A 23,929-nucleotide genomic window follows, 5' to 3' on the forward strand; every position below is an offset into this window, starting at 1 on the left:
ATAGTGATATGGAATGTTAGAGGTCTGAATTCCTACATTAAACGTAACAAGGTAATGATGTATCTGAGGCGTTTAAAGGTCGATGTGGCATTGTTGCAGGAAACTCACCTGACTAAGGAACGGCTGGAGGTGGTGAGGCAGAAATGGAAAGGCACGAACCTAGGAGCGCCATATTCGGCATACGCGAGGGGGGTCCTTGCATGGATTGCGCCACATGTCCCATTCAGATTACTGCAGTCCACCATTGAGGAATATGGGAGAATGGTGTTAATATATATATGGACAGTGCTGTTATTTGGGGGGGCGATTTCAACTGCACGTTAAATCCGGAACTGGATAGATCGGATGAAAAACGGGGGAAACCTGCCCCATCCTCAAAGGCCTTGCAATCCATCTTGCGAGACTTTCGTCTGGAGGTTATATGGAGAATGCAACACCCGCAGGATAGGGGGTATTTGCATTATTCTGCTCCACAGAATTTATGTACTAGGCTGGATTATGCGTTTGTTAGCCCCGAGTTACTAGGTGCCATGATAACAGAATACAAAGCCATAGTCCTCTATGATCATGCACCGTTGATAGTGATGTGGCAGGTTTCACCCCCTAGAGCAAAAATCCTGATGTGGCGATTTAGGGCAGAGGCAATGCGTGACACCGCTTTTAGAGAAGGCTTACGAAAAGATATGGTGGAGTACTTTCAACTTAATACTGGGAGTGTGAGTTCCGCAGGGACGCTGTGGGAGGCATTCAAGGTGGTGATGAGGGGTTCGGCCATATTGCAGTCGAATGGCATTCAGGGTAACATCATGAGAGATCTGAATATGGCAGAGAGGGAACTGGAAACTAAGCTACAAGGGGGCGGGGGATCTCCGGAGAAGGCGAAGGTCATAAATCAATTGCAACAAACATGTAGAGGGCACTGGGATAGCTTGTGTAACCTGAATTATAAGAAGTATGTAGAGAGACAACATGCCGAGGGAGATAAACCAGGCCGGTTACTAGCATGGCTGTACAAAAGCGAGACCCCACGGTAAGTTATTAGGACAATTAGAGGGGCAGGTGGATGGATACGAGATACCCAGGTAGAGGTGAATGAAAGCTTTTATGAATATTATAAGGCACTGTATGCGGCAGTTAAGGATGAGGGGGAGACTGATATCATGGAAGCACTAACAGAAATGACCCTGCCACAGCTAGAGGAGTCGGATAGAGAGAGCCTGAAGGTGCCCGTGACGCTTGAGGAACTGGAATATGTTATTAAGTCGCTGCCTACTAGTAAGGCCCCAGGAACGGATGGTCTACCAAGTGAGTTTTATCAAGTATTTATGAAGGAGTTACTCCCTCCTTGGTTAGCCATGTTGACGGAGGCCTTTGAGGTCGGCAGACTGCCCGCGTCCCTTAGGGAGGCAACAATTATTCCATTGCTCAAGCCCAACAAGTCGGAGGCAGAGTGTGGCTCCTACAGACCGCTCTCTATGCTCAATCAAGATAACAAAATACTGACGGCGGTGATGGCAAATAGATTAAAAGGAACAAGTTACTTACCTGTAACTGTTGTTCTCCAGCATGGGTCTGGCATGGATTCACATGCTCATGAATATTCCCCGTCGTCAGGCCGGGAATCCTCGGTAAAGAAAAAATCAGTATCAGTTTCGTTTCTGAACTGTCTTTCTCAGTAGTAACCAATCACTGGTCTCTGGGTCATATGCCCCCAGCCAATGACTGCCCTCTCCCTAAACCCCGCCTCTGGCAGCCATCTTCAGATTTGGTAGCACGCAAAGTGGCAATATGACCAAGTGAAGAGCCGTAGAGGGGCAGGAGGGAGGGTTCGCATGTGAATCCATGCCAGACCCATGCTGGAGAACAACAGTTACAGGTAAGTAACTTGTTCCTTCTCCAGCATGGGGTCTGGCATGGATTCACATGCTCATGAATATAAGAATACATAGCAGTACACACATGCACAACCAACGGGAGGTAGGAAAAAGGGTCAACATTAAGCATTACATCAAAACTCAACATTAAGCAGTTCTTACCTCCTCACCAGGCTCACCTTTGGCAAACAGGTTGTGCAGCACCGCTTGGCTGACCCTGGACTCCTCCCTGGAATCCCGGTCGACGCAGTAGAATCTCGTGCAGGGGTGCGTCGACCTCCATGTAGCAGCCCTGCAGATGTCCAGCAGGGGCACACCAGACAAGAACGTCGCAGTAGCAGCGATAGCTCTGGTCGAATGGGCTCTCGGACGACCAGGCAACGGTCGGTTTGCCAACCGATGACAGTGCGTGATGCAGCCAGAAAGCCACCTGGAAATGGAAGCCTTCGAGAGAGCCCTCCCTTGGTTCACAGGTCCAAAGTTCACAAAAAGCTGTGATGTCTTCCGAAAACTCTTTGTGCGGTCCACATAGAACTTCAGCGCTCTAGCCACATCCAGCGAGTGCAAAGTCCTCTCGGCCGGTGACGAAGGCGGCGGGAAGAAAACAGGTAACACCAAGGGCTCGTTGAGGTGGAAGTCCGACGGCACCTTGGGCATAAAAGAGGGGTGTGTGCTCAGCACCACCCTTGTGTCGTGAAAAGTCAAGAAGGGAGGCTTGCAGGATAGGGCCTGGATCTCTCCCACTCACCGTGCGGAGGTGATGGCCACAAGAAACGCAGTCTTCCATGACAGGAACTTCAACGGTGCCGAATACAGCGGCTCGAATGGCGCCCCCATGAGCCTGGTCAGCACCACGTCGAATTCCCACATCGGGGCAGGGTCCTTCACCGGCGGGAACGATCGGAACAGTCCCTTCATAAATTCCTTCACCAGGCGATGGGACCACAAGGACGCCCGTCCTGTGGTTCTGGTGTATCGGGAGATCGCAGCCAGATTTATCTTGATGGAGGTGTGAGCCAGTCCAGCCTTGGCCAGTGACAGTAGGTACGGCAGCACTTGAGGGGCCGTAATCCGTAGAGGGTTAATCTTCTGTGCACGGCACCAGACAGAGAACCTCTTCCACTTTTGTCCGTAACGCTTGAGAGTTGAGGACGCCTTGGCTTTTGCAAGGACCTCTCTGCAGCCAGCCGGGATATCGTACCCTCCAAACTCTAGTGCTGCAGGAGCCAGGCCTGCAAGTTCAGCGACTCAGGGTCGTGATGAAGTATGGCGCCTCCTTCTCTGGAGAGAAGATCCGCGTCCGTCGGCAGCTTGACCGGTGGGGACGCTGACAAGTCCAGAAGGTCCGGGAACCAGATCTGCCTCGGCCACGCCGGTGCGACTAGGATCATCCTGCACCGGGACCTCTTGAGCTGGTTGATGAGTCAGAGCAACGGAGGGAACGCATGTAGGAACATGCCGTCCCAGGGGAACGAGAAAGCATCGGCCATGCTCCTCGGCTGGGGAAACCTGCTGGTGAACCTCTGGCACTTGGAGTTCGTCGCTGTCGCGAACAGGTTGATCTGCGGGTTACCCATTGTCGGAAGAGTCGATCCACTTGATCCTGACATAGTTCCCACTCGTGGCACGAGCGCAGCTCCCTGCTGAGTGAGTCGGCGATGGTGTTCTTTATCCCTGCCAGATGAAAGGGCACCAGAAACATCCCTTGGGCGACGGCCCAATGCCACAGATCCTGGGCTTCCTTGGAGAGGGCTGGGGATCTGGTTCCTCCCTGCTTCCGGATGTAGAACATCGTGTTGGTGTTGTCGGTGAAGATTCTCACCACCTTGCCCTTGAGGTACGGGAGAAGGGACCTGAGGGCCCAGAACACTGCACGGAGCTCCAGGATATTGATGTGGAGCGTCTTCTCCTCCGGCAGCCAAAGGCCTCTCGCGTGAAGTTCCCCAGTGTGCGCTCCCCACCCTTCTAGGGAGGCATCCGTCGTCACCGTTATCTGGTGGGATGGGGTCTGAAAGTCTGTGTCCGCTGTCAGATGAGCGTGGGTGCCCCACCACCGGATCGCTCGTCGGAAGGTCTCGTTGAGCGGGATCCTGTCCTCGAAGCTACCTGTCGCTTGAATCCAGCGGGAGTCGAGGAACTCTTGCAGAGGGCGCATTCGATGCCTGCACAGGCGCACAAGATATATGCAGGAGGACATCATCCCGAGGAGGGACTTGATGGACCTCACCCTGGCCACGTTCGTGGCCAGCAGATGCTGCACCTTGCCCAGGATGGCCTTCGTCCTTTCCTCCGACGGCGAGGCCAGACGTGCCACTGTGTCGAGCTTGGCTCCCAGAAACAGTGCGACTTGCGACTGGACCAGGTGGGATTTGGGAAAGTTGATGGAGAATCCCAGGTCCGTGAGCAGCTGGACGGTCTTCGCTGTGTGGTCTACGGCGAGCTCTCTTGTCCTTGCTCGGATGAGCCAGTAGTCCAGGTGGGGGTAGACGTGGATCCCCTGCTGGCACAGCCGCATCCGCCTTGATGGCCTCATCCACCGTTTTCCCAAACAGGTTGTTCCCGTCAAACGGCATGTCCAAAACCATGGCTTGTACATCCTGGCGGAAATCCGTCGCCTTGAGCCACCCTCGTCGTCTAAGGCAAACGCCGTTGCCTAGCTGGCAATGTCTGTTGCCACCGTAATGGCATGGTCCGACGCCACTTCGCCTTCTTGCAAGATCTCCAGGGCCTCGGGCCTCTTGTCATCCGGTAGGAAGTCCAACAGGGGGGCTATCTTGTAACATAACTCCCTGTCTTAGCGGGCCACGATCGCGAGGGCATTGGCCGCCTTAATCGATGTTGCCGCGCCAACGAGATAACTTGTCGTCCCATTGCGTCCAGCTTCTTTCCTTCGCCGTCAGGCGGGGAAGTTGACGTTGAGGCTGATTTGCCCCCCCCCCCCGCTTTCTTCTTGGCCGCCGCTGAGACGACCAAGTAAGGGGTCGGTTGTACCCTAAGGCACGAAGGGGCCACATCGGGGACCCGGTACTTCTTCTCATACCGATCCCTCTTGGCAGGTGTCGCAGACAGTTCTTGAGAAGGGTGAGACCCTCGTCCCAGATGTCATCCAGCAGAGGCACGGCAAGGACTGCCTTCCTCTTGGCCTTGCGCCGTTGGTAAAGGAAACCTTCCTTCTTCTCTTCGGGGCAGAGCTGAAAAAGCTTGGATGCCCTGGCGATCATTGCATGGAAAGATCCGATCTCGTCGGACGGGGAGGCCCAGGCTGGCGATGGGAGCTCTGTCCCGTCGTCACCGCCGTTGTCGTCGGTACCCGTCGTGGCCGTGTCCGTTCCCGTGTCATCCCCAGGGACGGGGGACGTGGGTAAAGGCTGAGCAGGCCGCGAGGGCTGAGAAGGCGGGGCTGAATGGATCTGTCGTCTCTTGTTCGGGGGGCTTCCCGCCGGGCCCAGATCTGGCTCCTCCGTCGAGCCTGGTTCCGGATCCTCAGTCGGTGGTAAGGGCAATCGCGTCCTTATCGCCGAACATAAGGATTGTATTGCCAACAAAATGGCCGCCGAGTTATCCTGCGGCTCGGGAAGCGACGGGCGCGACAGGTGACTAGGACCCTCGCCGGTGCCGCCGTCACTCTCGTCGTCACCTTCGTCGGGATCTCTCCCGTGGGGACGGGCCTCTTCGACGCCCTAGTCGAGGCCCTCTAAGACTTCTACCAGCTCCTCCTCGGATGCTGTGTCCGTGTCCACAATGGCCACTGCCCCCCCCCTCTTTTTCCGCCGGGGTCTTCACGGGGGTCTTTTCGATGGGTCTGAAAGAGGCTTCCCTCCGCAGAGGCAGGGAGACTCTGGGCCCCGAGGTCACCTCCACTGGTGTAGCCTCCACAGGCTGCGCCAGGGCCGCCGCAACTTCCTCGATAGAGCCCTTGGCCGGGTGAATCAAGGCCTTTACCCCCTTAGGCGTGCTTGAGGCCTTCACCTTGGGGGGAGGGTCACCGCCTCATTCCCCCTCGGCCGAATCCTTCGACATCGACCGGGGCCTCTCCAGAAGCTTACCCGGGTTCTCGGATTTCCTCTTCCCCGAACCAGAGCGTTGGCTCGTGGTTGATGGTGCCGGGGAAGGCGCGCCCTGCCTGGCAGCCGAAGAGCCCGACCGTTCGGCGCTCCCGGTGCTTTGCCTTCCGTTGGGCCCTCGTCGCTGGGGCGCCCTCACAGGACTTAGAAGACCGCTCGGACTTCTTCTTCTTCTCACCTGAAGGACTCCTTCCTTCCAGCCAGTTGGAGAGACGAAGGTGTCGGTCCCTGATGGTCCGTTCCGACATGTTCCTGCAAAGCGCACAGTCCTTCTCCACGTGCGTTTTGTCCTCATGAAGGCAGTAGAGACATTTCGAGTGCTCGTCCTCCTTGAACACATTCTGTAGCTGGCATCCAGGGCAAACCCTGAACAGCTTTCCGGGCGTCGAGCTTCCTTTCTCCTGGGCCATGTTCGGGTAGGCCGCAGAAACCTCTCGAATCCCCCAAGAAGCGTAACTCGACGAAATCTTCACCCTTGAGGGGCGTAGAAAAAAATCCGACACGGATGCCCGTTAATTGGATGTAGAGACGGTGGAGCTTGAGGCTCTATTTGACTGAAAAATGAGAAATTCTGTTTGAAAAAGCGCGAAAACGCAGCTAAAGCTTGAGAGCTAAACACGAGGACTCCCAATACTTGAGCGTGCGGTAAAAATCTGAAGATGGCTGCCAGAAGCGGGGCTCAGGGAGAGGGCAGTCATTGGCTGGGGGCAATATGACCCAGAGACCAGTGATTGGTTACTACTGAGAAATACAGATCAGAAACGAAACTGATACTGATTTTTTCTTTACCGAGGATTCCCGGCCTGACGACGGGGAATATTCATGAGCATGTTTATCCATGCCAGACCCCATACTGGAGAACCACCGGTTATGTCCCAGGGAGGTGCATATCAGATAATCTTAGGCGGCTACACCATGTTATAGACCAGACAGAGGGGAGAGAGTACACAGGAAATAGCGATTATCTCATTGGATGCAGTTAAGGCTTTTGACTTTGTCAAGTGGCATTGGTTGTTGGCGAAGTTAGAAAAGTATGGAGTTGGACTGGGATATCTTAAATGGGCTCAGCTATTGTACAGTGACCCACTGGCCCCAGTCAAAACAGGAGCGACTATTTCCGAACATTGGCGGTTAGGCAGGGGCACCAGACAGGGATGCCCTTGGTCCACAATGTTGTTTATCCTAGCACTCAAGCCCCTAGTGGCGTATCTTAGACAACAGTACGGTGAAGCTGGGATTAGAACTAAAGGGGGGCAGCACCTCATCTGGATGTACGCGGGTAATAGGTTATTATATCTGCAATACCCTGAAGAGAACCTGTAGTACATACTGGAAGTAATGGCGCAGTATGCAAAGCTGTCTGGCATTACTGTCAACCCGGGGAAGTCCAGTATATTCCGCCTGGGTAGATACGTAGGAGTACAAGTGGACAGACTTCCTGTGTTACAGATTGGGTGGGTGCCCAAGTCAATCAGATATCTGGGCATTGATAGTTACCATTCAGTTGAGATTGAATATGAACTGAATACGGTACAGGCAATGGCTAAGATTAAAAACAGTATGTTATTTTGGGCCAAGCTCCCATTGACCATGATAGGGAGGGTAGCATTACTAAAAATGGTTGTACTACCGAGGTTGCTGCATTATTTCACCAATTTCCCATACCTGATACCGAGATGCCTCTGTCAGTATACAGAGCATGTGCAGGGGGTTTATATGGCGCAATAGCAGACATCGGATAGCGCTTTGGAAACTACAAAATCCTTATGAGCTAGGAGGAATCCGACTTCCTAATTTTGAGGTATACTTCCTGGCCAGCCAACTGCAATATGTAGCTCAGTGGTTAGCGGATGAATCCACGGCGGAATCTAGACTACTTGGAGCGGATTGTGCCCCACACATCTTAAAAGAATGGATGTGGTTACCAAATGGAAAGTGGAAGGGGAGGTCGAGATTGTTAGATGTGGGGAAGAAAGTATGGCGGAGAACCTGCCAGCTACTAAATAACCCGGATCCGTGCTCTCCACAAATGCCACTAGTGGCGTTAGACAGGATTGATTGCCAAATGCGGGGGATGCTCAGAGGGCATTGCGAATCAGTTGGCATAGCAATTTGGGGGACATGTGGCAGGAAGGTGCGATAATACAATTTGAGGAGTTGGTGAGAGACGCAGGACTACATCGGGGGCAATACATCACGTACGCTAGATCAATTAAGTTAATTAAGGATAAATGTACAGGGACAGTTTTGGCTCAGCAGCCTGATACCGCAGTGGAAACCTTTTATGACATATCGGAGGGTGGGCATGAAGTTTCTAGGATATGAGTTACTGATGACCCGAACAGGGAAGGAGGTGATTAAAGTGAGGCGTGACTGGGAAGAAGATGGGGGGGAGCTGATGGAAGATGGGTCGTGGCACAGAGTACAAGGGTATCATAAGAAAATCTCTCGAAATATTCGGCTACAACAAATCCAGTTGTTTATTACCCACAGAGCGTACATGACCCCTGAGAGGATACCCGGGTTCAAGGATGCAGCACCGCAGTCATGCCCGAAATGTAGGGAGGTGAATGCTAGGATGGCGCATACATTTTGGACATGCCCTGAAGTCAGTAGATTTTGGAAATAGGTTGCGCACCTCCTATCTGAGAAAGGGATAGCGCATGATGTGGGCTCCCTGTGGGCAGGGATGCTGGGAGGGTTCCCTAGACCACGTAACCTCAAACATGTAAGTAAGCTTAGAGACCTTGCATATATACTGGCCAAGTGGAAGATTGCTATGAGCTGGAAGGCGAAGTAAAGACCGAGTGCGGTGGCATGGTGGCAAGATCTCCGGAAATGGGCTAATGCTGAAACGGTTGTATGGCAGGATGCCACAAACAGAGGTGGGGAGGAGGCACAAACATTAATAAGCTGGAGACATCTAGTAGCATCCTTGTTTGAAAGTACAAGGGGGAATTCTGAGGATGAAGACGCCTCACAGGAGGACGTTATGGAAGAGCCCATAAAAGCGGCTGAAGTAGAGCAAAGTGGTGAGCAGGCAACGGGGGGAGGAGGGGAAGTTAATATAAAATATGGTTTTGTGCATATTCTATGATGTATTGGTTTGTTGTATATAAGTTGTAATGAAACCAATAAAAGACATTTTTTTAAAAAATTGAAAAAGTATTTACAACATTGGAGGAGAAAAGAGCAAACATCTTCAACACCGGCCAAAATAGCTAAGTGATGGAGAAGTATCAGTACAAAACGGAGAGCTCAACTAGAAAGGCTCCTTCAGATAAAAAAAACTGGGGACTTTAGCACACATCGTCTCCTAACTGAGAACTTCCATAGAAGAAAGGGGGAAATTGTGTTAAACAGAGCTAATATCCTACGCTTGTTGCACTGCATCCCCACACTTAGAAAGATTGTTTCTAATGATCTTCAACTGATCGAATTTCCTGAAAAAGACAGACTAGACAAAGGGATAATCTATGTTGCCTCTGAAGATATTATGTCTAAGATCATGAGAGCAGCAGGGACATTCTAGTCTATGGGCTTTGATCTATTGGATTATGATGATGAGGAACAACGAGGCGATAGTTCATTCGATAATACATACCAGACCTCCATCACTCCAGATAGCAACAGATATAACAAGCGCAATATAGACCAAGGCCTTAGAGGGAGTTTGAACAATGAACGAGCCCGCCCGATTAACTTTGGTCATTTAACAAGAACTGTACCCAACACCACTTCTAAACTCACGATAAAGGGGCGGCTCCAACAAATAAGAGGCGAGAACTGAAAACTGGTCGTGGTTGGCAAGTGCGCAAGTTGGCAACTCTAGCTCATCGCACAAAGAGACAGTGTTTGAGCAATCGCATATTCAAAGGAAAGCAGTGTCTCTTGCATCATGGTTTTTCCCCATCTCTTCAGCCAGGGAAACCCAATATTTGAACTCTCTGAAATCATATGTCTGCAAGAGACGTGGTTGTGTGAAGTACCCCTGCTGGAAGGATTTGTGATGTTTATTAATCCTGCAATAAAAGGAAACATGGTCGCCCAATGGCAGGCCTACTGATCGCCTTGAAAAAGAACATAAATTCTCGAGTAATTGAGAAATTCTGTCAGTCTCCATGGATTCAAGCCTCAACTGGCCCTAGAATACCTAACCAGATTGGAAATTTGCTTCTCTTTAATCTTTACTGGAGCCAGTTAGGGCCTTCGGACGAAAACTTTTGTCGCAATGATCGTGGATATCATGGATATCATGGATAATGCAAGGGACATAAAACCTGACCTAGAAATTGTACTCTGTGGAGACTTTAATATGCATTGTTTTGACAAAGATGCTAAACTATTAAAAAATGGTCTCATTAATTTCTTAAAACAAGAGTACGGAGGGTTCTTATGGAGAGAAGTGATGGCGGAAAGAAATATCTTCATGGCCAATGGCAACATGCAGGAAGATATTCCAGCAAAAGCAACGTGGAGCAAAGGGAAGGATCATTACATTCTGGATTACCTATTTGCATCAGAAATAATTTTTAGAAGTCTATTAGATTTCTCAATTGGGCCAACAGAGAATAGTGATCATGAGATCCTCACAACCGCATTGGGAACTTAGTCCTATATTGTACATAACACAACAACTATGGACTTAAATGTGCAACCGGGACACAATAGACTTAGTATGAATAAGCAAAACCAGTCCAATACAACAGGGAGTAGCATGCTAGAGGCCTTTAAAGAGATTGATGGGTGTTTTCCAAGGGCCGACTTTAAGAAGGTTCATGCTTTCAATATTTAAATTATGAGGAAGAAAAAGGCTCTAAGGAGCGATTTGACAAAAGCAAGAAGGAGGGAGGTGACTCCTCAGTCATATAAAAACCTGAAAACTAGTCACAAGAACTGGATGAAAAATCATAAATGGTTAATGCACCAAAAGGATTCGGAGGAGATGCTCCGATTAATTGGATCTAAAAATATGTCAGCTATTTGGAAAATATTAAACAACTATAATACACCATAACATTCAATGCTGCTAAACTGAGTATCAGCAGCAACCTGGCAGACCCATTTCGAAGCACTCTTCAAGTACAAAGAGGTAATCAGGGCTGAGGACTGCCTTAATAACTCCACCTGGTCATTCTCAACAGAAAATAAATTGACATCAAGGCCTTGATCTTAACAGCGAGCAATTCAACAGCCCCGGGGCCAGATGGCCTGACAAACTGCCAGCTGAAGGAAGACCCTGAAGAGTGGTCGGAAATAATGTATGAGCAATTTGAAGAGATTAAAAGAACAAAGAAAATACCCCCTTCTTGGTGCTGATCGATAGTGGTACCAATCTACAAGAGGGGTGATAGGTCTGATCCATCTAACCACAGGCCTATCGTCCTTCTTGATGTGATGGGTAACATTTTTGGTGCCCTTATTTTAAGAGCCCTTAAAACTGGAGATATTCAACAGGTCATTACGTTGAATGGCAATCAGGATTTGATAAGGGATTGGGGACTGCTCCAAACCTATTCCTGATCAACTACATTAAGATCATTGTCAAATCAAGCTCAAAGAAGAAGGTACATCTAGCCTCAATAGACCTGTCTCAGGCCTTCGATGTAATTGAGAGACCTAAACTTTGGGAAAAACTGCAGAAATGGAACTGTCCATTGGACCTACAAGAAGCTTTAAGGGCATTGCATACAAACACCAGCATGCGGGTTAAGTTGGACAAAGAAGGCAATCATACCGATCCAATACCCACTACAAAAGGCCTAAAACAAGGGTGGAGATTGACATTTTTTGTCTTTAATCAGTTAATCTCAGACATTCCATCAGCCTTTAAAAACATTAGATTATTTCCACCGAGATTGGCCGGCACAGCTGTGGGTAATCTGCTTTATGCAGATGATCTCATTCTGCTTGATCAAACAAAAGTGGGCCTGCAATGACAGTGGGATGCGGTTTCAAAATACCTAGACAGAAATTACCTAAAGGTGAACGGGTCAAGAATTCTTACTTTTGCAGGACAAACAGCAAAAAACATCGGACAAGGAAATATGGTTTATCAAGGGAGTAATCATACCCGAAGTGACAAGCGTGGTCTACCTTGGGATTATGATCAGCAATACCAAAATATAAGCGCCTCAGGAATTTAGCCTTACATTAAAGATGAGAAATCTAACTTTGCTGGGGAGAATTATTCTGAGAAAATACTGTAAGTTTACTCTGCAACCAATAATAGACAATAATAGACCAACAACATCAAGGTCATTCCTATTATAACCTATGGTTCAGAATCCACTCTCCTAATAGCCAAAGATCTTTGGCCTAAGCTAGGGGGGGTATATTGGCGAAAGTTACTGGCTCTCCCTGCATGCACCCCATCAACCTTATATGAGAAGAGTTGGGACTGCCTTCCCTTCTTGCAATAGTCCAATGGAAAACTCTTGCCTTCTTTCGGAAATGTCTGTTAACTTGAAAGGAGGCTTTAAATTACTACATCAAGTCTTATGTGAAGAATCTGAACACATCTTGATCGTCTGGAAAAATAATTGTTTATCCATCCTAGCTGAAGGGAATGTCTCAGTAGACGTATTAAAAACAAATCCTATCAGAGTCAAACGCAAACTTTTAGACTTGGATTGGATATACACAAGGGAAAATGCCAGCACTCTCAGATTGTACTGCCACACAAACACAGCTCCTAGTAACAGAGGGAAAAATTGACAATACTTGAAAGGATTTCCATGCAGACAACAGAGAATGGAATTTATAAGACTTTCGAATGAACCTAATGCCGACTAAAGAAATCCTAGAAGTTAAGAAAATCCAGACTTTGAGGGATCTCAGCTGCAGGTGGTGCGATGAACAAAAGGAGTCCCTGCACCATTTGATCATGCAATGTCCAAGCCTCAACATTAAGAGAAATAGATGTATGGGCAGATTTGTGGGGAAATTCGCAACTAGATCTTTGGACCACTGGTGGTCTGAGATCTTAGAAGGTAGTAATAATGAATTGGTGCTAGCAGTACTTAGATTTTTTATAGAAGTGTTCTCAAACACATATCACATTGATGAGCCCACTTAGACATGTAAGATTGATCTGGTGCTGAAATAGAAGTCCTGGTTTGGTTACCTTCTTCTTCACCTAGTTCTATGGATGTTTGTTTCTTTTGTCTTACGATTTTGTTATTTTTTTACATGGACTACAAAGAAATGTCTTAAAGTGGGCTATGGGATGAAAATGATAACGTGAAATCTATTTCCTTCTGTTTGCTTTTGTTTCTTTTAATTTTTGTATAAGCTTAAGGTTTTTATAACTGTAAAACCAAATGCTTACTAACAAATTTTAAAAACATGTTTTGGACTCCCTCATTGTAGGGGAAGACAAGCCCGTCTTCGGTCCGAATAAGAGCCCCCATACTTTGTTTGACTTGACTAGGGACATGATTTGACTTTCTCGATGATGGAGAACCCCAGGTTGATTAAAAGATCTATAGTCTTTTGGGTGTTCTCCAGACACGCCTCTGTGCGAGTCTCCAGTTATGAGCCAGTTGTCGAGATAAGGGTACACTGGAATGGACTGTCTGCGTAGGCGAGCTACCACCACTGGCAGTGCCTTAGTAAACACCGATGGGGTGAGGCAATGCTAAAGGGGAGTATTTTGAACAGATAGTGAGTGTTCTCCATCTTGAACTTGAGGGGCTTTCTGTGCGCTTGCAACATTGAAATATGAAAGTATGCATCTTTCACATCCAAAGTGGCCATGTAATCCCCTCGCTTTAGCAAGGGGATTACTTCCTACGGAGTTGTCATCCTCAACTTTTGAGGTTTGACATACTTGTTCGCAGGTCTAATGCAGGGTGCATGGTTTGATCCTTTTTTGGGTACAAGGAAGTATATTGAATAAATACCCTTGTTTACCTGAAGATATGGGACAACCTTGATTGCTACCCTTTGCAGCAGGGTCTGTACTTCTTCCAGGAGGATGTGGAGATGTTCTATATATAGTCTTCTGCTCTTTGGCTGGTGGTATCAGGGTTGATGGAGAAACTCAATATAATAACCGCTGCTTACAGTTTTGAGCACCCACTGGTCTGAGGTTATTCCCTCCCATGCGTGGGTCAAGCATGTTAATTGTCCTCCTACTGGAGAAGCACGGGAGGGTACCTGAATCATCGAGTCATTTACTGGCAGGGGCAGGGGAGCCTCTGGCTGCTTCATTTCTCCCTCTTCCTTTGCCTCACCAAAATCCTCATTATTGAGGGGTCTGAAAGCTGCTGGATGTTTCACTTGCCGAAATACCAGGAACATGCCCCAGTTCATAGGCACTGCGAAAGGACACAGAGGTATTGAAGATCCCACGTTGAACATGATGCTTGGCCGAGATCCGATTAAGAGGCTTTAAAGCCTTGTGCTCTTTCTTCCACCGCCTTGCTGAAGTGGGCCGAGTCCTTGATAGGTTTATTAATAACCAAAGCCTGTGTCTCGGGTTTGAACCCAGAATTTTTAAGCCAGGCATGGCGTTTCAAAAGAGTGCCTTCAGCCAGCACGCTTTCCTGCAGTCTCTGCGGAGTCGAGCATGTTTTTTAATATGTTCTGTGTCACTTGGCGTCCCTCGTGCACCACTGCCAGAAGCTGTGACCTAGTAGGCTCTGGTACATTATGCAGACTCTCTTGTATCAGTCTCCACTGGATATCACTATAGCTAGCAAGGAGAATGGTATTGTTAGCTATACAAGTACTGTAGACAGCAGAAGAAGGGATACGTTTGCCCAGGGAGTAAAGTTTTCACAGTCTTTATCAGGGGGAGATTCAGACAAAGAGTGGAAACCCTGCACATTTTCTAGTCATGGTAGCGACTAGGGAGTCGGGACAGAATCGAATGGAAGGCGCAGGGTGAGACATCTTCTCGACCCATGGATTAACTTCCCGAGTAAGGGAGGGCGTAAGCAAAGAGCTGGCATTGCACTTTTTAATAGAATTAAGAAGCGGGATAGCTTAGCTAGCAGTAACTTTTTCCTTGAGGAAATCCTCAATGAAGTCTGAATCAGGCACCGCCTTCTGCATGACAATTTAAAAATGGTCTTCTGGAAACCACCAGGGGGTGCGGACCGTGTTGGCTGTGTAATTCTGTAGCTCCGTCCAAGCTCTGTAGTACGAGAGTTTGCAGGGCTACCCCTCGTTAATTTGGCCTGGGGAAGTGTGCCGCGGCCCCACCCAGAGACACCGATGGTGCAGCGATCTGAGGCACCACGATATTCAGCATCCAGAAGCTGTGCTTCACACTGAACGCTGCAGCGGAGCAGTCTGTAAGGGAGTCCCACATTTAATCCAAATCAACGAACCAGCATCTCCCTCTGACAAAGAGGGGGTCAAGAAGTGGCCACCCATAGGAGGAAGCTGGCCGTGAGAGGTGCCCGACCACGCCAGAGAGCCCAGATTCGGGAGCAAGGGGCGGGCCTGGAGCAGGAAAGCAAGAGGAGCCCTGGTGACGCAGGCGTGCCAACACATGTGAGCTAGATCCTCAGAGCTCTGAGAGCAGGAGCAGATCCGCCACCTCCACGACAGAGACATGGAAGACGGCGGGAGAGGCACCATGGCCCGACAAGCCAGGTGAGAGGGAGGCGGGCGGAGGAGGCACCAGGGGAAGCCACCTACGCGTGAAGCCAGCCGTTGACTTGGGCTCCGGACGAGAGCGCAAACGGAAGCATTAAGGCCCACCTGTAACGCTCACCTGGTACCCACAGGGACACTCAGCCTGTTCTGACCTCTTATGACCTCGAACCCTTCCCTGGAGTCTACTCGACTGGAGACTGGGCCTGAAACACAGGATTGGTAGAGTTTAACTCCCTATTGTCTCTGTGTGCTTGAACCCCTTCTTCCCCGGGGTCCAACCCTTCCCTTTGATCCACAGCTCACCTTGTTTTCTTGGAAAGTGTGCTCTCTGTCCTGCTTTCAGCGCAAGGGCGCGTTGATTGATGCGGGCTCATGGCTGCCTAGTTCTTCACTGGCAAGAGTCCGACAGGTAAGTATAATGAGTCTTTTGAACAGTTCTCTAACTTCGTTCCTTTCCTTCCTTAGATGATGGCCGGCGTCCGGGGATGGCGACGTGCTGCTGAGATGAGTAGCGCTGAAGGTGAGTGAGCGCGATGCGACCCTTTCGTATTTGTATTGAACTGAGTTCTTTTTCTGTGTCTTTTAGGTGCCGCGACGTTTTCAGCGTGGATGCCGGTTATGAAGAAGAAATGCGGTGAGTAAGCATGGTATGCAGCGCCTCTAGATGTTTCCACGCTAACCTGGAGTGTCTTTTCCCTCTTGCAGATGGATGAGAAGTTCCAGAGACAGAGTTCCCCCAGAGCGGCTGGGATTCAGGTCAGCGTTTGAAGCTCGTACAGTCTTTAAAAATAAGCGAAGATTTGCTGAATGCTTACTAATGCCTTTTTTCTGTTCTTTTCCCTTAGGAAGTGGCGTGCCGGATGGGAATGACACCGCCGAAGATGCCCGCAGAACAGAAGAAGCGATGAATGATGGGCAGAAGCGCCACAAGGTAAGGCTGTTCCTAACAGTGTTCTTGTTCTTGCAGGAGCTGAGCGCAGAAGAAAGATAAAGGTCTACTGGAGATCGATCCGAACACAGTGAGTGTCATGCTGCAGGTGCAGAAAACACAAAGCATGTTTCTCAGCCTGGGCGTGGCTTAAATAGTCTCTGGGTATCCAAGGTGTCTCTGGGCTGAACCACACCCAAAAGACTAGACTGCACATGCAGTTCTGGGAACCGAAGTATGTGGGGGCATCCATCTTGTCCCCATCAAAGCACTACAAGTCCAATCCCCAATGTTATCCTATGGGAGTGAGTGAGTCTGGTGCCACAAGCGCCAAGTCTGACGCCAAGTGGGTCTTTGGGAGGAATGGAGAGGCCCTCGAGGGCCATGTAGGTGATCGTGGCCTGGCCCCAGCCTGACATCTTGGAGGGCTGGGGACATGAGGCGCAGGAATCATGACACCACCCTCCCCTGTGGCAATACTACGAGCTGGGGCTTAGGGAATACACTGATGGCATGGAGTTGTCCCTCACACAAACCCAGTGAAAGTCACTTCCCCTGCTCCCGGGGCTGAATAAGCAGGACATAGCATTAGTAGAGTGGTGAACAACATGCCCACGAAGTGAAAGCGCACAGAACAGCGCAAGACCTGGAAAAAGACAGTAAAAACACAGGAGCAACAGAGCCCCTGCATAGCCAGACACAGGCACTCCTAACAGAGATATAGGGGACCCCCACCCACGCTTGCGGAGCAAAGTTGGCCTAGGGCCACATATACTCCATTGGTCAGTGGAGCAAGACACCAGAGAAAGACTTTGTGACCTGACTTGCAGAAAGGTGAAACCGGGACGGTAGAGGCCGGTGGCCCGCAGTACAGCCCACACTACGGAAAATAAAGAGGCTCTTAGGACCTCAGGCCCCCTGAGTAAGGCCTAGGCCCCAGTAACTGGAACACGTTGCACATGGCACCTGGTGGCCAGGTGGGAACCCGAGGACGCAGCAGAACCAGGCAGGAATTGCAGCAGAGGTGTTGAGGGGTCGGTGTGGCCCACGATTGTACAGGCACAGGCAGAACGGGCCAGGGGCCAAGCTGGAAGAGCACCCGAGCTAGCCGGGTCACAGAAGAGCGGCCCAGGCGGGAGTGCAGTTGCTCCAACGCTTTAGGAGAAGCACAGTAGGCAGTGAGGAGGAGAGCCACCCAATCCAGGCAGGGATGGCAACGGGAGGGGGCACGCCCGCCACGGCCCTCACCAGGGACGACCTTAAAGCCATTCACCAAGAAATAAAGGCGATCAGGACGGACATTCGGGCCTCCATATGTGACCTAAAGGGCGTAGTGGACAAGTTGGACGACAAACTGGAAGGGATGGAAAACAACCACCTGCAGGTAGACCTCCTGGACATGAAGTACGAGGCACGCCGGACGGACCTGGAAATGAGGGAGGAGGAAACCATCTTGAAGCTCGACGACTTGGAATATAGGCACCGTCGGAACAACGATTGCATCCTGGGGATTAGGGATCAGAAAGGGGAATCCGCGGTGGAGGTAGGAAGGAAGGTGCAAGGACTGATTAACTAGCTGTTCGCCCGGGAAGGAGGAAAGGAGATGCAGCTGGAAAGGGCACCCTGAGGAGGCAGAGGGGGAGGAAAGGGCCCTCGATCGATGGTGGTCCGTTTCCTACGATATCGGGAAAAGATGGAGGTTCTGGAGAAGGCCAAGCGACTCAGGAGTTTTCTAATATGAAGGAGACACGATGAGGACGTTCCAAGACCTGTTGGGACTCACCCTATCCAGGCGCAGAGACTGTCGCCCTCTCACGCAGTGGCTGATGGAAAAAGTCATAAGATACCGCTGGTCATTCCCGTTCGTGCTGTCATTTGAGAAGGGGGAGGCAGACTTTAGAGTAACCAGTGATCAGGAGGCAGATCAAGTTTTACAGTTCCTCAAGGTAGAAGACTAAAACGAAGTTTGGGAAGGGACGACAAGAGGCATCAGCAGAACAGTGGGGTCCAGAGGGCCCACAAAGCGTCAAGAAAAAGATGCTGGGTGGCAGGAAATTCAAAACGCTTAACACCCCTCCACAGAACACCTTGGGTGACTCCGAAGGGTGATAGAGGATTGACATGGCTGTGAAAGTTTAACAGGCCGTTGTGTTTGAATGTGAGGAGGTAGGGGGGAGATGTGGTGTTATTCAGAAAGACAGGCTGGACCAGCACATACCCCTGGTGGCCCATCGTATGGTGGCCATCTCGGAAGGGAAACCTACTGTTGGGGGTGGGGGTGGGAGAGGGAAGGGTCCAGTGGGGGAAGTAGGAGAGAGGGATGGGAAGGGGTACAAGGAACAGATGACTCCTGAGGATACCACACTATGCTTTAAAGGGGAGGTGGGGTCAGGGCGACACATACCCAAACAGTGAGAGTTGAGGGTAAGGGCCGGGCTGAGGTGCTCCTACTAAGCGCTCATTGCTGGGGAGGGAACTGTGAAATAAAGATATGGACGTGTTATTGGTGCAAGAGATACGGTTCCGACAGGGGGAGGAAAAACTCGTCCCGGGGGCACGGGTTGGACAGACATTCTGGGCTTCGGGACCAGTTAAGAAAGGAGGGGTCGGTATCATACCTGGTTGCAGCGTGCGGCTCTTGAACCCTCTGGTGTGGAAAAGAGTGGAGGGGAGAGAGCTGCTGGTTACAGGATCACTGGAGGGGGTATGCCTAACTATAGCAGTGGTGTACGGCCCCAACACAGGGAAGGCACAGTTCTTATCGGAAGCCATGGAGGAAATACTCAGTCGAGTGAAAGGCCTATTGTTACTTGGGGGGTGGGCGTGGGGGGGGCGGGGTTGTGGGGGGGGATTTCAATATGTGGGCGGAACGAGCTCTGGATAATAGTAGGGAGCGGGACGGGAGCGAGGAAATGGGGCGAAGAGAAGGGGAACTCCTAGGCTACATGCGTGACCAGGAGCTGGTGGATGCATGGAGGGTGGGACACCCCACTGAGAGGCGCTATACCTTCTTCTCCCCAGTCCACGGGACGCGAACTAGGATTGACTATTGGTTCATTAAACCGAACAATGTCGTTACAGTCACCTTTAGTGAACATTCCTCAGTCAGTTGGTCTGAACACGACATGGTCATGATGGGAATTGTCCTGACGGGACTGAGGCCCATAGGATTCTTTATGGCGTTGCAATGACAACCTGCTGAAGGATGTGTGTTTTGCTAAAGAAATGCGGGAAGCGATTGAGGAGTTTTTTAGTTTGAACGATACAGGGGAGGTAGAGCCAGGCATGACTTGGGATGCAGCGAAGGTGACATGGAGGGGCTGCCTTATCAGGGAAGGGGCGGCAAAAAAGAGAATCAGGATGTTGCATGCAGACAAATTGAGGAGCGAGATCCGAACGCTCAAGAAAGCTGAGGGCAAAGAGGAGGAGGAGACAAAGGTGGACCGGGCGCTAGAAAGGGAGAGTAGACACGAATTGCGGGACCTGGCGATGGGGAAGGCGGTGGACAGCCTGCAATTCTTGAAACAAAGGTATTGCGAGAAAGGGGGTAAGGCGGACGCCCTGCTGGCAGCTAAGATGAGGGGTTGACGGTTGGGGAGGTGGGTATCAGGGGTCAGAGATGCAACAGGGCAACTTCACTTATTGGCCGGGGGGGTGGCCCAGGAATTTGCTGCCTTCTATGAGCAGCTTTACGGGCAAGAGGTACAGAAGACCGATGAGGAACTAGATAGATATTTGAGAGACGAGCCACTTACGAGCATACTGGATAGGGACAGAGCAGGAATGGAGATGTAGATTACACAGGAGGAGGTCCTGAGGGCAATATCAGGAGTGAATCTGGGTAAAGCTCCAGGAGAAAATGGATATACAGCAGGGTATTACAAGATCTTCACGGGGTCGCAAGCACAGCACTTGGCCAAGTTGTTCAATGACACCTTGGACACAGGGAAGGCCCCTCCATTGTTTGGGGAGCCTCTGATCATGGTAATTCCAAAGGAAGGTAGGGACCCGGTGTCATGATGCCTACCCCCGGGGAACCAGACCAGGTCCAGCAACCCTGGAAGGAGGCATCAAGTTATTTTGAGCAAGCCCAAAAACCCCTGCTAGGGGCTGTTTGGGTGCGGTCCTGGCGCCTATGGCGCCAGGCTCATATGGAGAGTCAGTCCTGGCGCCATAGGCGCCAGGCTCATAGAGTAGAGCTTACCTGATGCAGACCATGCTGCAGAGCTCCAAGCCAAATGAGGCTTGGAAGGGACTATTTTACCTAGGGACTATTTTTTACTCGGGTGGGGCTGGGGAGGAATACTTACCTGGGACTACTTTGGAGGCTATTTAAACCACGCCCGAAGAGCAGCACACGCTTCGCATTATTCTAAATCCAGCAGCGTAACGCTCACCGTGTCTGCAAGCCTGCATCCAGTCTTCTGCCACACCCGCCTCGAGTCTGCAGCTCCTAGAAAAAGGAAGGAACAGAAGGAGAAAAGGTTAGAATGAGAGCAAAACCTTCGATCCTTACCTAAATTCCGGATCCACCGCGCCTTTGAGCTGGAAGAAAGAAGCATTTCTGTGAGATAGAAGTCTTGGTACCTTGTGACGTTCTTGATGGCGGAGGCACAGAGGGCTTTGAAACTGTAGGTTCAGTAGGCTATGCCAAAACGCTAGACGGGCCCACGGGTGCCAATGGCTTTTTCGAAGAGTCTGTTGAAGGAGGCTGAGGAGTTGTGTGTTTGGCCTTTGAAAGAGAATGCATGCCCTTGTCGCCAGGGTGTGATTTCCCCAGCGCAGTGCTGACGGAATGCTTAGCAGGGCTGGGGACTCTCACACGGGAGTCAGCAGACTCCACAATAGCATTTTCGGACTCAAAACAGAGTTGCGGCTGCTTGAGGAATCCTCGTCCAAGGAGCCAGCCAGAGAGTGACTCTCGGCCTGCATCGCATAGGCTGCCCACCACTTGGTGCGCCTGACCTTAAGTTTTTGGTCCTAAAGAGTTTACAGGTTTTGCAACAATGTTTGCCGTGGTCACGAGGTAGACAACGGTTAAACTCCCTGCAAGTGTCCTTCCACAGAAACTTCCTGTTGCTGGAAGGGCAAAACTTAAAAGGAGTTCTCACCATAGTAGCGTGGAAAAGCAGCCAGACGAGAAAAGGAAGATGAAGAAGTAAAGGAAAGAGAAGGCATTCTCATAAGAGAAGTGTCCAGAGAAAATGGGTCCCCACTCTCCCAACTGAAAAGGGAGAAGCATGAAGACCCAAGAAGACAACAGCCATTGAGTCGCCTGTGGCAGCAAAGGTCTGCAAAACGGCTAAACAGGAACAGCCATTGAAGATGTTTGAACAGTCATCAAAGAAATCTGTCGATGGATGTGCCAAGGACCCAGGAAACAACAATAATTTCTCGAAACACGAGCTCTGCATAAAGCGAACCAACCAGAAAGGTGGAAAAAAACAATCTGGGGGACCTCAATGCGTGAAGGATCTTGGGTACACTGCATGTCACGTTAGGGATGGTGTTACAGTCACACCCATGTCAAAGTTCCTTTTCGATCTTCGAAAAAATTATGCAATACTCTGCGATTACCATGAGATGTCAGACTATATGCACAACATGTGCTTCTAAGCAGATTCACAAGCATCAGAAGTACCATTTCAAACTAAGTAACACCATATAACATCAAAGCAATACTTCAGGTGAGTAAACCATAAATTATACATGTAATTGAACACAGTTCAAAGGTGAGTACAATCACTTGTTATATCAACTAAGCAATTGTTCTGTTGTAGGAATAAAAAGGTTAAGCAATACCAACAATAGCAGCTCAATACTTTTAAAAGACTTCTATTACTTTTCAGAGGCCTTGAGTCTTTAGCCGTCCATCTCTATCAAGGTAGGATTACTTCAAAGTCAGATTGGAGGAAAAGCAGGAAAAGGCACAGATGCAGAAAAGGCAAAGTTCCAGACGATTCTTCAATAACAAGTAAAGGACATGTGTTGGTCAAAAAGGTTTCAGGGACCGTGGGAAAGGCTCTCTATATGCGCATTAGCATTAGGCTTGGGCTAACGGTAATGGTGAACACCCAAACATCGGAATCAGCACTCCAGCAAACAAAGGAGCGAGAGAATGACTCAAGGTATGTACTACCATGAGTCCCACAGTCTGAGGAGTTATAAAGAAGATGCAGCTGGATTCTTTCACGGTGCAGCAGCGATGGATCCAGTCTCCTGTTCCTTGGTCATGGTGACAAAGGAGGGTCTCTGGAAGGGATATCACAGTAGGAGTCGAGGGAAAGGTCTGACAATAAAGGATTCTTTGTACTCCAAAGTCGGTCTGTAGTTTTGGCACCTTGTCACAGGCTCCAAGGATGAATGTTTACCGCCTGGTCAATCTGCCTCGATTCTTCGGTCCTGCACTCTGGTGAGGGGACTTTGAGGAAGGTAGTCTTGCCTCTGATGGTCCAACAGGAGCCCCTCAAAGTTCTTGGAGGATTCGTTCACGGGAAGACGATGCACTCCAATATGGCTGGAGGTCCCAGGGTACTGGCGGTTTTCAGCCCAGGAAGGTTGCAGAATGCTGTGGAATAGCTTGTTTTGCAGGTCGTCTTATATGCGATTGGTCCCACCAGCCAAAGGAAAGTAGCCGCCCGCTTCGGAGCTCCTTTGTCTATTAGAAAACGGGGTTAGGACAGAAGTGGTCTATTCCCGGTTGATGGAAGGGGATGCAGTTTTCTTTGATTCTTCTGTTCCAGTGGTCTTCTGCCTCAGGATCCTCACCTTTTATGAAACATTCACACTCATCCTATGCAAACTTTCCCTGCAGTTTACAGAAAGGGGCGGGTGGCTGTCCAATTAGGACAGAGGGCCCCCCAGTGGGAACTGGTTTCTCTCAGGAACACCAGAGGACAAAAAATAGAGTTTCAGGAGCCTCCGGTTTCCTGTTCTCGCAGACACACTGGAGCCTCTGCTGGCCTCACAAAGGATTCCTGCTAAAGGCACAACTCAAACCGGGTCCACCCCCACCCGATTTGCAGATGAAGGACCAAGAAAGGATTAGCACACAAGAAATGGCGATAAAGGAAATAAGCCACCATTTTGGGTCAATGGTGACCCTTCTTGCATAACCGCAGCTGTGGAGACAGCCTGTGAGTAGAAATTGCACAAAAGTCGGTAGAACACATCCACTGCCACCAGCCATAAGTGTATGTTTGTCACTGTAACAGAAATGTTGCAGGAGCAGTGAGAAAGGTGATACAAGGTAACACGCCCTCAACACTCCACATAGGGTGGTGTGTGCTGATCTCACAAAAGAAAAAGCTAAGAGGGATAGAAAAGTAACCACCTTACCTTGTGAACAGTAGTAAAATAAAAGAATATAAAAAGAAGAGCTCAAAGGGCTCCCAGCAACACTGCACAACATGAGCTGTGTGCTGCCAAAGTGAAACACAGATGCCTTCGAAATG

General features: G+C 49.9%; 1 protein-coding gene across 2 annotated transcripts in view; it reads right to left on the reverse strand.

Moving 5' to 3' along the window:
• CTU2 (cytosolic thiouridylase subunit 2) overlaps window positions 1-23,929 on the reverse strand; it is a 773,185-nt gene that overhangs the window by 390,743 nt on the left and 358,513 nt on the right. The gene's annotated exons all lie outside the window — the stretch shown is intronic.

Source organism: Ambystoma mexicanum, chromosome 1q, assembly GCF_040938575.1.
Source record: "Ambystoma mexicanum isolate Mex_15411 chromosome 1q, UKY_AmexF1_1, whole genome shotgun sequence".
Classification (NCBI taxonomy): Eukaryota; Metazoa; Chordata; class Amphibia; order Caudata; family Ambystomatidae; genus Ambystoma; species Ambystoma mexicanum.